This window comes from Ursus maritimus, unplaced genomic scaffold (assembly GCF_017311325.1).
Source record: "Ursus maritimus isolate PB19 unplaced genomic scaffold, ASM1731132v1 scaffold_3, whole genome shotgun sequence".
In the NCBI taxonomy this organism is placed as follows: domain Eukaryota; kingdom Metazoa; phylum Chordata; class Mammalia; order Carnivora; family Ursidae; genus Ursus; species Ursus maritimus.
This window is the reverse complement of record NW_024425563.1, coordinates 70,773,044-70,785,388: the sequence shown is the minus strand read 5'-3', so window position 1 is coordinate 70,785,388 and position 12,345 is coordinate 70,773,044.

Below are 12,345 nucleotides of genomic sequence, written 5' to 3'. Positions count from 1 at the left end.
TCTCTCTCTCTCTCTCTCTCTCTCTCTCTCTCTCGTTCTAACACTCTGGTACCAGGACTGTACGCTTTTATGATTGTAAATAGCCTGTGTAAGATTTTTGTAAGTATATTTGTATTTAAATGACGACCGATCACGCGTTTTTCTTTTTTCTTTCTCTTCCCCCTTTTTTTTTTTGTTTTTGTTTTGTTTAAATTTTAATTATTTGGGGCCGTTTAACCATTTGCGTCTTTTCTTTCTTTCCCTTTTCAAAGTACTGCAGAGGTAAAACCGGAGCTCGCGGTGCTCTCGCTTGTTGGGGCGCGCCCCTCCCTGCGGCTGTCGGCTGTCGGATGCGTCTGGGGCTGAGCGGCCCAGGTCACTTCCCGCCTCCTCTTTCTACTCCCCTCTTTCCCTTCGTTGCTTGGGGTCAGGGCTCTTTAGATACAGAACTCCACGGAGCTTCCAAATCCGGGGGTAGGCCTCTGCCCATATCAGGTGTGCCCTTGTGGAGGGAGGGGGGCAGATTGTGAAGGCCTTGTCCCTTTGACTATTTGAAACTGAATTTTTCACTCTCGAGAATCTTCTCCCGAGTTTCGAGGAGGCCCACGGATATGGGCTGTGGCAGTCCCAGCCTCCCTCCACACTGGTCTCCCAAAGCCCAGGCACTCCCTCCTTCCACCTAAGTTGGTTAGAGGGTGAGTGGGATAACCCATGCCAAACTTTTTCAAGTCTAATTTTTGGTGGATGAGCTCATTTCATTCTCTAGTGTCTAAAACCTGGTATGGGTTTGGCCGGCGTCATGGAAAGATGTGGTTGCTGAGATTTGGGAAGAGGCAGGAAGCTTTGTGTGGGTTGGGAGAGACTGAAGAAGGGGGTTATAAAATGTTAATTCTAATTGCATACCGATGCCTGGCAAACTGCCTCTAGGACTGAGACAGCCCACATTTAGATTTTACCTTTCTGTAAAATGGAAACATTAGGTCACCTGGAAAGCTTTGTTAAGGAGTTCGTCTCTGCTTTCCTTAACAGGAGAGCAGGATATAAGCTGAATAGGAAAACTTGAAGGAGATTTCAGTGTAATAGACTTCCTCAAAATGAAGCAATCCTTTCTTATTTTTAATCAAATAATAATTAGACATATATCAGAAACTTTAAAATGTAAAAGCTGTACACTTGCAACATATGATGATGATGATTCAGCAATGCATTCTGAGGGAGGAACAATCCACATCACTAAAAATAACCTTGTAAGATTCCAGGAGGTAAAGGAGTGGAATAATTGATGGGGTTAGCTCCTGAAATAAACAAAACATGGGCATGCATGGTAAAGGGAAAGTGTGTGCAGTTCTCCTGCATTGAATCCTGTGTGCTCCTTTTTGGATTTACAGAAATGTGTCAAATGTAAATCTTTCAAAGCCATTTAAAAAATATTCACTTTAGTTCTCTGTAAAAAAGAGGAGGAAAGCAATCCTCCTGATTGTGTTGTTTTAAATTTTAAGAGTTTATCAAAATGCCAGTACTTAGGACCTAAATTTGTCTATGTCTGTCATACCCTAAAATGACAGTGGTCTTTGGATTTGGTATGCATTTATTCTGTTCACTATCACAAAATCATCTATATTTATAGAGGAATAGAAGTTTATATATATAAAATACCATATTTTTAATTTCACAAATAAAAAATCAAAGTTTTGTACAAAATTATATGGTTTTTGTGCCTGAAAATAATAGAGCTGGAACTGTCTGAACTATCTTTGCATTTTATAGTGTCTCATAGTCAGTCCCAAAGTATATAAATTCAGGAATTCAATGAAAAGTCTATCCTTAAACATTCAGACCAGCCCTTAAATAAGTGTCCTACTTGCAGTGTTGTGACTGGCATTGCCAAGTTCCTAAACAACATCTGCTTTCATGACAGTAACAATATAAAATAGAAGTTTCCAAATTATTTCTTTACTCAAAGAGGATAATTAAAAAGAGAACTCTAATTTTAATATTAAAGCTTTTTTTTTTTTTCCTTTCAAGGGGTAAATTTACATGACTTTATAATATTGAGGTTTATTTAAATCATCAGGCACCACCTTGGTCACAACTTTTTTGAGGTATTGTCTTTTTCATAATCTTGGATATTCCAAAACCATAAATAGGTAATTAATAAATGGTTGACTGTGTGTTTATTAGCATTTTAAACAGTAGTTGGGTGTTTAAGGTGGTTTTTGTAGTTTGCTTCGGAAGACCCCATTTTTATATTGTTCAAGGAACCTTTTCCAGAGAAATTATCTAGTTGGTCTACTCTTGGTCAGAATTTATATCTATGTGTGTGTGTGTGTGTGTGTGAATATATGTAGTGTGTATATATAGATATATACATATGTATGTGTATCTATATCATATCTATATATACATATATACATAAGTATACACACACAATTTTTATAAAATAGAGGTACAAAGTTTACTTATATATTTTACAATATGGAAATAAGGTTATGAGAAATGGAAAATGCCAGATGGAAGACCTCAAATACCTTTGAAAAACAAGTCTCTTATTCCTTTACAAACTAAAAATATTTATATTAAATTTTCCCGTGAAAGTATTTTGTGATAAAATGGCAAGGAACTAAAATGAAGACCATTGATACAATTGAGTTACTTTCGTGGTTATAACACAATTAATTGTCTTTAAGTAATTTTTGTTATTTAAGGCAAATGAAAAAATTAAATCTAATTGAAGATACAGCATTCAATTTTAAGTAGCAAGATGCAATTTTATGGTATTTTTTCTTTGTTTCATTAATCTATTATAGTAGATATCTGAAAAGGTTTTATTGTGTAGACGTTTTAAAAAAACAATTCTTAGACCAAATTAAAACATGTCTCCTTTTTAGGTATTTCAATCAGATAATTTCTGGGAAAAAAAAATTTACGATTATTAATGTCAATCCAAGAAATAAATATAGGGCACTCTTATTGTGGGCATTCTTATTATGATGTAACTATATATCTAATGCAGAAAGGTTTTATAATGCTGGATTTAAATAGCCTTAAGGGACATTTTTAAGTCACCATCAGGCTTTGTTTTTAGGAAACAACTTATTTAAAATTGTGTACAATATAGAAAGCCAATGTATTCTTTTGTTCCTTTTGGTACTAGTGGCAAACAAGACTTTCCTGGAAAACCATGCAGGTACCTGGAATATGGTCCCATTAGCATGCTGTTTCTATGACAAACCCTATTTTCAGATGGTTTGGTGTTTGCCTATTTTTTTATTTAACCAGCTATCAGTTGGAGTCAATTTCCCCCCTCACGGTGTGCTTGATTCAGCTTTTATAGTAAATGTATACAGAGAATGAAAGCCTTCTGATGCTCTTTAAGAAAAAAAAAAAGCCGTTTTTCATTTAAACTTTGTAGGAGCAGAAACTCATATTTTTAATCTCAGAGCTAGCCTGTGTCAAACATACGCAAAACAGCTGGACCAGATTTTTCAGTTTGTCTGGGGTAGTCACTTGTCAGCCTGGGTTTACAGTTCTGGTCCTTTCGTCTCGACCAAGCAATGAAGGCTCTTGCTGTAGTTACGTCATTCCTAAAGTCCAGCATTTAACTACGAAAGGAGACCACAGTGAAGAGTTGCTGGCCAATTAAGAAAAAAATTGCCTAAACCACAAACCATTTTAGGACTCGGGTGGCTTCAGATCACTTTCACTGATACCATGTTTTAATCTTCAAAAATTTTTTGTTTTTTTAAAAGATGCCATATTTTCAGGGTGTGTGTGTTTGTGTTCAACTCCAGCTGCTCTTACCTTCATTGTTTTTTAATCTGTCAGTTGGCTATAAGCCACATTTTATGTAATGCACATGCAATTAATTGAAACCAGTGGTATTATATTGGGTATCTCTGATACATTTCTGATTATAGCACTGTGTAACTGGGGCGTGAGAGATAGGAATCAAAATGTGGTCATTACATATGTCTTGAGGTGGACGCTAGTGATACAGTTATTGAATACTTCACAGAATATAGTAATTTCAAAGTCTTGCAGTATTAATCTGTAGGAGCCAAAATAAGATGTGGACTACATATAAGAATTCACCAGTTTCATTACTAAAAAGGAATTGCAATACTACCTTAAATTCAAGGCTTTTATTTTAAGGCCCTTACATTTGAAATGAGGTCTTAACAGGGTATGTGCCAAAAAAGGTAAAGTGTTTTTTGGGGTGACTCCTAAGACTTACACCTGTATTTTGAAATGTTGGCATATGCTAATAGCCCTTAGAATTTGAAAAACAGTAGTTGAGCTTCAATTGAGTGACTCAATTTCCTTAAACTTTTTGGGCTTAAATATTTCTATTCACTTTGGTCATAGCTTTTGACAATGGATTTATTAAACCATAACAATTACAGTAACAAAATAGCTTATTTGGAACCTAGTGACTAAAAGACAGGTAGACTCTAGACCAATTTTCTTAAGTAGTGTCAATGATCTGTGGTGATGGCTGTCTCTACTCCATTACAGAACCAAGTTCCTGTTTAAGAGTCTCCTGTTGGAGATGTTTGTTTACAAGTTGGTTTGGGACCCAAGTAACAGGTCAAATAAGAGGATTTCTCACAGAAATCTTTCTCATGTAGTGAATTGGCTCAAGTACAATCTATAAGCACATCCTACAGTTAACATATATTAAATATTCTGAGGGTTATCAATCTTATAAGTCAAGCAGATTCTTAAATTGCTTGAAAAAAAAAGATATTTTCCAATAGAGATTTCTCTAAATCCTTTTATTTTAAGATGGTGATATTCTAAAGAGGTCTATTTTTGAGTGATAATTCAGATAACACTGCATTTTCTAAAGGAATAATCAAACTAGTTGAATGGCATATTTGTATAACTAGTAATTTAAAAAATCAAGTATTGGAATAGCACTAATTTTGCACATTTTACACACATATGCTATTTTTTAAATAAAATTGACTTGGGGACAATTTTAAGTTTTAAAATTTATAATAATGCATTTTCCCTATGATGATCTTAAGAAATTTTATTCACAGTACAGACTTTCAAAACATGTTCCTAGGAATACAGTGATGAATATGAAAAGGAGCCACTATTGCTGCTTTGAGATAGTTCTTTGTGGCCTGGATTTCTTTTCTTTCCTTTTTAAAAACCAAGTATCCTCTAATTTGTGGGTATCTCCATGTTTCAGATCTCAATACCTGTTTGAATTAAATTTGCAGGGGAATAACTGCAGGATCCCCCCATAGACAAAGTGTGGCCTTCATTTCCTTTCAAGTTGGCAGCGTGTCCTTGCTTAAATGAAGCACTTGGAGACAGATTGTTCTGCTGCCCTTGAAATGCTCATCTTCACAAACACAGCAGCAAATACCTGGAAGTCATATAGGCTAGTTAAATGCATATTCCAAATGCCAAGTGCTACCTGATTGTTAGAAGGATTTTTTTCTCTTAAAAGTAGATTTAGAGATTCTTCTTGACCTTATCTTTCCAGCTCTTGGAAAACACTTACTTTATTTTAAGTTAACTTCAATAAATCCTCTGTCAAAAACTTAAAACTCAGATAAGATGAGTTTGTTTATTAGGCTTCCCCAAGACTGAGGGGTTTCTTGGACTTTCTGTGGTCAAACCAGGAGAGTCCTATACAAGCTGAGATGATGGGTCACTCTGATTCATGGATTAAATTGTACTCCCAAAATACAGCAAAAGCTTCTGTGGTGGTCACTGGTCCAGCATTAAAAGTATCCCGCTGCAGTGCTAGCCTTTTTAAATATCAGATGAAAAGCCAACGAACACAGCCCTTTGTAACTGATCTTCACAGTGAGTACCGATCAACAGAAGCTGAGTGGAACAAGAAGGTATAATGGAACAAACCACATTGATATGTTGGCCATTCTGCCTTCTGCCTCCTGAAGAAATGGCTCATAAATACAAGAATCTCATTGGCCACTGAGCCCTGTTCTTGCTACTCATGAAATCAGGTTAAGTGGATATTTTTGTTTTAAAAAATATCTCAAAAGTGTTCCCCTGGAATGAATAGAGTTTTTTTTTTTTTTTTAATAATGTTCAAGTTTATTAGATTGTAAGGAACTGTTAGGCTTTTGTTCATGTTTATATTTATTTTGCTTTCCTGTATAATAATAGATCCACTGTAATGAGTTTACACACTCAAGTAGGGATTAACCCAAATGGCAATATCTCAACACTTAATTCAGTTGTCATACTTTTTCTAAGAAGTAAGTAGGTTTAACACCCATATTTTTCCCAAAACAAAAAATATCTACAGGAAGGGAAAAGAAGTAGATAAACTTAAAATTCTGCCATGGTTATTGGGAATGGTGGAATGCAGCATGAGGAACACGCAATCCATGGTCTTCACATTTCTATTCATATGAAAACTCCTCAGAGTTGTTCCACACTTTTTATGTTGAGTTCATCCTTTTTGCCATCCTTCTCATACATCTATTCCTATCAGTCTTCTTACAGTGCACATAAAATCTCACTGCCTTTGTTGTTGAAACAAAACACACTATTCTTGCTGTCTTTTAACTAAACGCAACGTAAAGGAGTAAAAAAGATGTGCAGATAAGGTAATTATTTCAGGAGGTGGGGCGCCTGGGTGGCGCAGTCGTTTAAAGCGTCTGCCTTCGGCTCAGGGCGTGATCCTGGCGATCCGGGATCGAGTCCCACGTCAGGCTCTTCCGCTGTGGGCCTGCTTCTTCCTCTCCCACTCTCCCTGCTGTGTTCCCTCTCTCGCTGGCTGTCTCTCTGTCACATAAATAAATAAAATCTTTAAAAAAAAAAATTATTTCAGGAGGTAACTACACATTAGTTTCTAGAGCTGTGATTCTCAACAGGGGTCAGTTTTGCCCCCCAGCAGATATCTGACAATATCTGAACACAATTTTTATTGTCATGACTGATGTGTAGAGTTATTATGGATATTTAGTGAGTAGAGCCCAGAGAGGCTACTAAACATTTTACAATGCACAGGACAACTCCTGACAACAAGGATTATCTGCTCCAAAGTGCCAAAGTTGAGAAACCCGGATCTGGAGGAATACTGAAAATAGTGAAAATAGTGAAATACACATTTTTAAAATAATGAAATATATTAGAATTGTAAAATAGAGTTGAGAAAAACAAGGATTTACTCGTGTCTACAGCATGTGCTTTGCTTTTGACCTACACAGTTTGTTTTTAATTGATGAATAGCTTGATGATATTGCATAGTAGTCAATGTCTTCCTCTGCTTGGGCTACTATAACAAAATACCATAGACTTATAGTTCTGGGGCCTGGGAAGTTCAAGATCAAGGTAGCAGCAGATTCAGTTCCTGATCCTGCTTCCTGGCCTATAGACAGCCAGCTGCCTCTTGCTGTGTGCTCCCATGGCTCCCATGGGGGTAGACAGAGATCTCTCTTCTCCTAAGGGCAATAATCCCATCATGAGGGTCCCGTAGTAATGACAGAATCTAAACCTCATTATCTCCCCAACGTCCCACCTCCAAATACTATCACATTGGGGAATAGGGTTTCAACATAACGAATTTTGAGGGAAGCAAACAGTCAACCCATAAGAGTCCATAAAATGCCTGCTTTTATTTTTTAAATCTAGCATCATAATCTCAGTGGGAAGAAATCTGTAAATAACATTAAACAAGTCTATTGAAAAATCTTATAAAGTTGTCTGTTAGTACTATTCTATTACAATTCATATCCCACATTTCCATTTTCTTTTACACATTTCCTTGCATCATTGAAGGTGCTACAGTGCAGAGGAAAAACTAGGGCCTGTGAGCCAGAAAACCTGTGTTCCAGTATTGACTCTGGGCTAATCAGGTTAAGGTACCTTGGGTGAGTCTGACCTACAGGGTTTCATGAGCAAATGAAGACACTAATGAAATAACAGATATGAAAGCCGTTTTATAAACAGAGAAGCTCTGTACAAATGTGAGAGGTTTTCACTATCATTCACACTGAGCCAAGTAAGGAAAGAAGCTGAGATATCTTGAAGGCTCCTTTTTACTTTGACTACCTTCCTCCTCACCCCTACCTGCTACCACTTTTAGAAAAGGATGTTCCAGTCACTGAAGGGACTTAAGGTGACTGGGGGTGGGTGGCTTTCTGCAGTCTTGCTGGTCACCCATCTTCTGGCTTTATCACTCCACTTGGGTTCTCCTGGATATGTGTAGCATTTTTCCCAGTTTTTATGAGACTCTGGTTAAATTTAGTATAAGTCAATCTCTAGTGCATCTGCTGTGCCATTTCAGTGGGGTTGGGTCCTGGTTAGGAGAAAGAAAGCCTTTGTTCAAGAGGACTGGTTAGGGGAAAAAATGCTTTTACATGAATGTTTGAAGGTCAGAAAAGTAGGAGAGCTAAGAATATGTTCTAGACCAAAATGTGGCAAATTCACAGGTGGACGCTGGATTGAAAGTCCTCACAGAGAGGCACAGATATCCCAGCAGCTGTCTGTGCATTTGTTCATTGATGAGTTGGGGCTGATGTGAGAAGCAGCTAGGGTGGGAGGTGCTTTATGTCACTTTGGGGTCATTTGGCATTGGAAGGGGGAAAAAAGAAAGGGTATAAGGAAAACCAAAGTCAACTACTCTTTCCTGGGGCCAGTCCTCATGGGGGTGAGTACAGTAGAGTAGTTGAATGGAAACATCACTCAAATAGGGCCATAGCCCTGGATTAGAAATATGACCTTCTTTCTTCTTCCTTTTCAAAAAAAAAAAAAATAATAATAATAATAATAATAATAATAATAATAAATTCCTTGGATGTAAAGATGTTGTTGAATGTTGTCTTGGAAAGAATGTTAGAATTGTAAAACCTGGCTTGAATCCCAACTAGCTTATAGCCTGAGATCCATTTATCTCAAATGATAATAATAACAATTTTTTACTAATTCATATGGCTGCTGGGAAGATCAAAGGAATAAAGTATATAATGATATTTTTAGCACTGGAGAGTCACCTACAGGTTTTAGTCTTCTCCCCACCAAATATTTCTTGTCTCTCTTCCTCTTCTACCTCTTTTTCATTACCCCTCCTCTTGTCCTCTCTCATCTCCTATAATTCCCTGTCCCTTTTCTTTGTTCTTCTACAGCTCACCATTATCACTGATGGAAATTGAAAAGACATAGTGCAAACTAATGCCATATTTTTTCTGCATCCTCTTTTCAGGCTGAGCATGTCTTACAAGACTTATTCAGATAAAAGATTAAGCTAATGGGCAGACTTAAGGTTAAATGACACAAATAATGTTCTGTATTAATCAACTAATGATATTGCTCTTAAAGCAGGAGTGCATTTCTATGCATTCATGCCTGCTTTGTGATATACTATTTCAAATTCAATTTCTTTATGGCTGCTGACAATTCAGATCTAATTTGTAGGTTGTACACTTGGGTAACATGGCAAGAGCTCTTGGAGGCCACTATAAATTATGACCAGAAAGAGACTCATAATTTCCTTTTAGAAATATGCTCCTCTACTGGAATGATAACTAACTGAACAATTGCAGGAGTCTTATGGTTGTCCTTGTTGACTGCATTGCCAGAGGGAACTTATTCAATAGCATTTATGAAAATGTTCCTTTGGTACTACTGAAGCATACCAAATGAATTTTGATGTGTGAAGTTGAGCAGGGTTGAAGGCTTGTATCAAAACTGTTGATTGGTCATTTCATTATTTCCTCATATAGAAAGAGCAGCTAGCCATTTTGGTGCCTTGGTCATTCCTGTGATCTAGTGTATTGATTTTCTATTGCCACTGTGACAAATTACCAAAAACTTGAAAAACACAAATGTATTATCTCACAGTTCTGTAGGTCAGAAATCTGACATTGGTCTCATTGGGCTAAAATCAAGGTGTTGTATGGCTGTGTTTCTTTCTGGAGGCTTTAAAGGAAAAATCCATTTCCTTGCCTTTTCCAGCTTCTAGAGGCTGTCCCCATGGCTCATGGCATGCTTCCTCCATCTTCAAAGCCAGCAATATTGGGTCAAGTCTTTTCTCTTACTGTCTGATTCTTTCTCGCTCGGAATGGTCCTCTGCTTTTAAGGACTCATATGATTAGATCGATACAGGATAAGGTTCTAAGGATTTGAGTGTGGACATCTTTGAGGGCCCATTATTCTATCTGCCACATCTATGTTCAGCTGTTGGAAACAGCTAGAGGATCTTTCTTTTAGAAGTATTCCCACCACAATCTCATTCTTCACAATTCTGTTTTTTTAAAACCAGCTTCCTGAATTTCTTCTGTTCTCCATTTCATTCTCTCAAAATATACTTCTGTCAATGGCCAGTTCCTCATTGATTCCTCCTCTCCCTTTACCTCATTTTCTGTTAAGCACTCTGCAGACCAATCCTAATCCTCTAACTCTATAGATTTCTTTATATTCCAGATGTCATCTTTCTTCCTCTTCCTTGCTACACATCCTCTCCTTTGCTACCCTTTATGTTACCCGATGTGTCGTTTCAATACATATCCCTCTAGATTCATGTTTTGTGTCTGTCCCAGAAATAGGTCAGAAAGAGATGGTAAATGACTGATGTCAACCATCCTCTCCCAAGTGAACACATATAAGCCCACCACTTCTATTGCAGATATAACTGTATGGTTTTCCTGAGAAACACATCTTTCAAATGATTGCATTTTTGCCCTTTGATGAAGGGCTAGATGTGAGAGATAGTGAACATAGTTCATCTCATCTCCAATTAATCTGATCTGTATTTCTAGCTGTGATTATAGATTTTAATTCTTTATGGAATTATCATGATGTTTACAGGGAAATTTTTTTCCCTCATGATCTTTAATTTAAATGTTTTGTAGAAAAAGAAAAATCTCAATTGCCTGGGTTGCATTTTATACAAATTCAGGTAATGAATATGCCTGCCCTAGTTTAAAATGTTATGTTGACACTTTTGGAAAAGAAATTTTTCTAGCATTACAAACGCATTTTTAAAAATGTTCTCTAAAATACAATTTTTAGTCTACTCTAGAAGCCAACTGCAAGATTTTTTTTCCATCCAGACTGTTATAGCTAAAAGTACACACATTTTCCTCCTCATATACATATAAATCTCTCTGAAAAATATGCCTTTTTCAGCAGCTATTTAAGAAGAAGGATTTCAGATATTCATAGGTATGCCCAAATATGCATTATTTGCAAGCACCTTAATTTTCAGAGATTATATAGAGATATAGTAGAATTTCTAGAAATCAGTAATGAGTTAACATCTACAAAGGGTTGTCTAATACTACTATCATTTATTTTCTTTTAAAATTTTACACTATTTTCTACAGTTTTTTTTTTTTTTCCCAAGTAGGAATAATTCAGTAACAGACCAGGGGTCACTTGAATACCGTAATGGCTATATAGAGAAAAAAAAATTTTTTTAAACTTTTTAACAACGTTTTATTTTTTTAATAATAATTTTTTTTAAGATTTTATTTATTTATTTGACAGAGAGAGAGAGAGACAGCCAGTGAGAGAGGGCACACAAGCAGGGGTAGTGGGAGAGGAAGAAGCAGGCTCCCAGTGAAAGAGCCCGACATGGGGCTCAATCCCAGAACTCCGGGATCATGCCCTGAGCTGAAGGCAGATGCTTAACTACTGAGCCACTCAGGCGCCCCTTTTAATAATAACTTTTTATTATGTTATGTTAGTCACCATACAGAAAATGCGTTTTAATACTTGCTTCATTAGAGCCAAGTTGAATTAACGTAGGAGGTGTAGGGTATGCTTGAAGATCTCAGATAAAGCAAGTTATAATGAAACCTAATTCAATGTTAACTAAAATAAAAGCAGATGATCTTCAAAATATACAATATTTATCAGAGGTAGCAATGTATGCTAAGAATTTTTAAAATTGAGTATATTTAAGAACCACTCGAGTTTAATAGATACGAGGATTTCTGGCCTCACTTTTAGAGACTGATTTTTTTTTTTTTTTTTTTTTTGGCCAGAGAGTTGTTCACGAACTCCAGCAACCCAGGCACCTGCCTTGAGGTGCTTTTTGAAACACTGGGTTAAGTAAAGCTAAGGAAATGGGTAAGGGACCAATAGTGCTCAGTGGAGGTAGAGACCTGGCTTAGAGAAGAAACACACTAGCGGACCCAAGTATAGGCAGGGTGATCTTGGATGAAACTGGTGACAAGATGCACAGGAGTGGCAGTGGCAGTAGGACCCTCTGCTCCATCAGCCTCTCCCCTAGTTTTCGATAGGGACAACTCATGTATCTCATTTTAGAAAGTGTTTGGCAAATACAACTTCAAGGCAAGCCCCTAGCCATTCCTCCCACTTGCATACCTCCTCTTATAAAGATGTTGTGGAAACTTCACTGGACACTGGACC